The sequence below is a fragment of the Nicotiana attenuata genome, chromosome 1 (genome assembly GCF_001879085.1).
Source record: "Nicotiana attenuata strain UT chromosome 1, NIATTr2, whole genome shotgun sequence".
NCBI lineage: Eukaryota > Viridiplantae > Streptophyta > Magnoliopsida > Solanales > Solanaceae > Nicotiana > Nicotiana attenuata.
The window spans coordinates 88,657,576-88,663,276 of NC_031989.1; positions in this window are offsets into that span (position 1 = coordinate 88,657,576).

Consider the following 5,701-nt stretch of genomic DNA (forward strand, 5'->3'; position numbering starts at 1 on the left):
AAGGAGAGGAGATAAATATGCTATTTTTTTTATATCCCCCCCCCTAAAAAAATCCCCATTCAAAACAAATGATAGAGTTGGTGGAAGGGTGGTGAAGTCTGGTCAGGGGGTGAAGTAGTAGGGATCGGACGGGGCATGATGCGTGTCAGGACAGCGCTTGTGCGTGGAGCCTCTTAGCAGTGGCCTCATAAGACGCACTCGTGAGAGTCGCGTCTATCACTGTCTAGTAGCGCGACTGTAGAGGCGTATGAGTATGTGACACATGTGCGGTGGTGAAGCACTCAAACTACCAAGCTTTTTTTAGTAGTCAGGTATACGGTGTAAGAGATCAGACGGACCTTTTAGAACCGCAATTCTCCTAACTCATCACACCACAAAGAGTATTTAAAATAGACTAAGCACAAAAGCGTAACATCTTCACATCAAGATTTGACTCACAAGTACACACGTTTTCACAACTACACCACTTACTCTAAATTAGAGGTCACTGACATTACCTTTCCTTCATGAATCAAGTGCCCTCACACAACAAAAAGAGAGTAGTTCCACACAATAAAATTTAAGAACACTTAGGAACTCAAGATAAAAAAGAATTCACTCACTCTTAGAATAAAATTCATATGCCACAAAAGATGCACCATAAGCTTGCCCATAGTGTACTACTCCACTAATCGAGCTCATTCAATCTTGGATCAATTAGGACTTTATTTGGTTGTAATGTAGGCTACGGGACGGTAGGATACATTTAGATTATAAGAGGACTACAACTCCCTAAGCACTTTAATACATATACTTTAACATTCAACCCCATACTTATGTCAAACCAAAACTCCACCTTCACATCAATTTATATTACCCCATACTTTTTTTAAGCACACTTACGTCAAGAGCCACCACTTATCAAGGAATTTTTTTTCCACAAGAGAATCCAACTATTTTTTTTGTCCAATTCAAGTAGCTTTTACTTTTTCAAACAGTGCACCTCTTCCCTTATTCTCATTAGTTCCACCTCAAAGCCAAACACACCCCACACTTTAACTTTTACATAAGTTCATAATAATTACGACAGTGCTCATGAGAGGTTACAATGGTTCAAATAGATGGTTAATTAGACAAATGGGTAAGGCTTGTAATGTGGTTGCCAAAGAAACAGGATTACAGGCTCAAAGGGGTTAACTACGATACATAATTTAGGCGGGTAATATACATATCTGGCTCAACAAGAAAATGCTATATACATTCCAAGACTGAACAACACTACTATTTCGCTTTGCAAAACACGGGGCAAGTTCTAGGCATCAAATGCACTGCACAGAATATCAAAAAAACCTTACACACACATGGCACATAACTCACTTAGGATTGGATTTATCAAGACACCTAGTTAGAGCAGTATGCAATTTAAAATCATACAAATTGAGTACTTATACAAAGAGTCAAAAACTGAGCCTAAGCGTCACAACCAAAGTACTCATATTCTCAAGCATAACCAAGTCAAGAGATATTGCTTCAATTCAAAGCACAACACAATGGCTCCTACTCCAAAAAAAAACTAACTAACACCCGGTTCAAATAAAACCTTGGAAAGAACCGTGGGTTTAAAGAAAAACCAAGGGGTAATTGCTACACTAACCTAACACAAAACAAAATATATTTTTGTATTTTCTTTAGACTTACTTCCTCAAGAAAACTGTCTAGAAAGATCCGTCATCAGGAAAAGTCCCTCTTTTTAAAAAAACAAACACAGCTAAAGTAGCATGAAAACCACCCAGACACTCCTCACCCCACACTTAAAATTGTGCATTGTCCCAATGCACACCCATACATACAAGAGGGTAAAAGAAACTCCCTGGTAGGCCAAAGGCCGAAGCACTAGCAGTTCATGGGTACTCAGACTTCTCCCAAGCTTGGTCTGTTGTGGGTACTCACACTTAGTTCCAACCATTTGATTTGCCGATGCATCCTTCCAATACCTTGCTTTCCATGCTTCCTAGAAAATAAAAAAATTGACACTACAAAAATAATATAAATAAAAAAAATATAAAAAAAAATAAAAGAAGCAATAAAGTTGGGTTGCCTCCAACGAGCGCTTGATTTAACGTCGCGGCACGACGTGAATCACTTTCTGCCTCCACTTTGAACTTATGAATCGGACCCCAAGTTTTGATTCTGCTCTATGATCATGCTCCTGGGGTGGTGGAACGAATCTGGCTGGCCCAATAAAATAATGTAGTATTCTGCACTTCTTGGCTTTGGATGAGGTGTGTAATCCCGATTATCTGGCAAGAAGAATTCCGGAATGTAAGCACTTTGTTCCTCATTCCTTGACTCCTCAAATGGCTCGGACGACTCTATTTCCATATCATCATCTAAACACAATGTGGAAAGATGCTTGGAGTGAGGACCAATGCGCTCAACTACATGAACATTGGGACTATCTACATTCTCAACACTAATGACAATAGAGTCAACTAAATATGTATCCTCAATATCCTTGGTTGACTCTAGTATCTCTTCTACAACATTGACATCCTCAAAATCTAGTGCGATTGACTGTTGGTGTTCTACTCTAGCCTCCTCCTCTAGCTCATAAGTTTCTGTATCTAATTCACGCTCTTCTTGGATACTATTCACAATATTGGCTTGTTGAGTATTAAAAACTTCAACCAGTTGACTCATGTGAACTTTCAAGTTGTGAATAGTTTCCTCCTGCCTTTCTATCCGCAGTAGTAATTTACTCTGTTGTTCCAAAATGCACTTTAACATATCTTCGAGCTTCTTTAGGTCAGCTTCCCTAGGTTCTTTGTTCCTATTAACTTCACCAGAAAAAGAAGAACCATCAAAGTAAGGGGTTGGGGGAAGGTAAGAAATATAAGCACAACCGTGAAAGTGACCATCTTGACCACCACACATATCACACACATTCCACACATAAGATTGAGTTGGTGCACAAAACTCGCTCTTAAGAAAATTTTGATAATTTTGCCCTGGGTGGTTTCCTTCACAATATGCATAAGGAGGATCAAAAGTAGAATTACCAACAACAAAATTCTCATAATTCCATGATGTCATGTTTCTCAAATAAACAAATAAAACTAAAATAATAAAAAAAATATAAAAAATCAAATAATAAAATAAAAGTTCAAACTTGAAACCTAGCAATATGTACACCTACAACTACACTGTTAGTTCCCCGGCAACGGCGCCAAAATTTGATCACGCCCAACTATGCCTTATAAAAAGGACAATGCGGTCGTTGCAAATATAATCCGGTTTACAAGTCCGGGAGTCGATTCCCACATAGAACTAAGGTTTAGCTACAGCTGTTCACTATCACCAAGAAGACAAGCTTGAACAATTCCTAAATTATAGATATTAAGATTCTTGTGTTTAACTACTTAACTAACAAATTAAAATAGTAAATTAACAACTAACGATACTGAGGGTTAGAGAAAAGATTAAGGAGGTCTAGAGTTATGATTTCCCCAATTGTCAGAATCCTTCCCGCTATGTCTTCTATAATTTCGCCTAAGTATTCTCTACCGATCATGAGCACTCTTATTACCGTAAGTCTCTCCCGAGTAATTACGACAATTTACTAGACGCATTCTCCCGAGCTACGCTAGCTGGCTTTTAATACAACTCACTTCAGATCGCACCCAAGGCTTCGTTATCCCTAATCCCACCTTTAAACCTCGGTTATTGATCCCTCATATACTCTGGGAGTGGTGTTGTTTAACAATTACCTAAATATGCACTCTCTCCCGAGTTATGCATACTAAATAGGCACAGCTAATTGAGAGCTCTTCAACCAACCAGAATATAAACGTAGTTGAACAAATAGAGAAAAGCTATGGCTCAATTATATAAAAACATAACAAGAATTTATCCTACAAAAGGTTCTATCAAAACTCTAGATAACAAATTAGCTATTCATAATAGTATGTAAAACTACAATACTAAAAGTCATAACCAACAATGAAAAATAGGAAGAGGAAGGAAAAAACTCGTAGAAGAATTCTCCGCCTTGCTCCCAATGTGTTCTTGCCTCCAAGGGTGTTGTCTAACCCTAAAGTACTGTCTCTTGCCTCCTTAGGTCTAATTTGTGTCCAAAATGTGTCCCCCCTTCTTGTTCTTGGCCGGCCTCCTTTGTTTAATATAGGTTTAGGACTTAAAATCCCATGTTTTGCACTTTAGTCCCTGAAATTTTCGCTTCCTGCCGCGGTTTTGCCGCGGTCGCGGTGGAACCGCGGCCAAACATGCCCTCTGATTCTTCAGTTGTCCGCGAGTACACTCTGCCGCGGTTCTGCCGCGGTCGCAGAAAAACCGCGGTTTTTCACCCTGTTCCGTTTGGAATTTGGAAAAACGTAAAACATGAAAGTTGTAGCCCTTTGAATTAGCTTTCCAACCATATATTGTGGAGCCCAAATGGAGTTCTGAGCAAAAAGTTATCTCTATTTTACTAGACAATGCGCAATATGCCTCCTCAAGTCTTCGTTCGTACTTAATTATCAAATTTGACCTCCGAACACGATCCCGGCTTAATTCCTTGAGCTTTTACTCAGACTTCAAAGCTTCAAATCACTTAAATTCATTCCATAACATCTATATAGCTCGGAATCACACCTACAAGGCATAAAACACACAATTAGTGCAGAACACTAGCGATTAAAGTGCAAACTCAATTAAAGTGCAGTAAATTCGAGTGTAATAAGCGACTAAAGTATGCTATTATAGCCTATCATCATACATCCCCAAAATTTTCATTTGATGAGATTATGTCATTAAAATCGCCTCCTACTATCCAAGTCCCTTTATAGGTGTTAGCCACATGCGTAAGATTTTGCCATAGTATTTTCCTACAATTTAAGACAGGACTTGCATAAATTGCTGATAACATAAAGGGATGTTCATGGTGACATACCTAGACCATGCAATGTATTTATTGGTTGGTAACAGCAACTTCAGTAACTGGGACTATTGAAGCATTCCAAAGTATAACTATTCCTCCCACTTGTCCCTCAGTAGGTGTTTGTGACAAATAGGAGAAATCAAAGTCGTCCCTTAGGATTGTATAGTCCTGTAGGTGTGTTTCAAGCAGCACCACTACAGATGGTCTATAGTAACTTAACATGGACCTAAAATTTCTCTGAAAGTCAGGAGCTGAGCACCCTACAATTCCAAATAACGAAATTCATGGAATTAGTACGTGTTGGGGGTGGCTGTGGAACTTTCACCACGATGTCCAGTGAGTCTAGTAGTTGATTCTCCTAGTTTTGCGGTTGCATGTTCTCCCTTAGGGTCGGAGTGATGACCACTGCAAACTTCCCCGCTTCCGGATTCGTCGTTGGACGTAACTTGATCAGGCATTTCGTCACTTTCGGTGGGTAGTTGAGTAGGATTTTTTTGTCGTATTGCTCCTTTAGGACGGTGATATTGCAGCCCCCTAACCATACCGGCTCCATTCTTGTTTCCCTCATCTCTACCATGACTGTTGCGATTTCTTGAGGTGTGAGAATATCTTGTTCTTCTGGGGTTGGTGGTTGAGGGCTCATGGAGCTTGGTATTGGGGTTAGGCTGTCGAATGGGCTCATTGGGGACATTGGTGGATATGGAGGAGGCAGTGGTAGTGTGTCGTGTATTCATGGGATAGGAGAAAGTGTGGGAGGGTAGAAAGGTAGGTCAGCATATGTTGGAATGT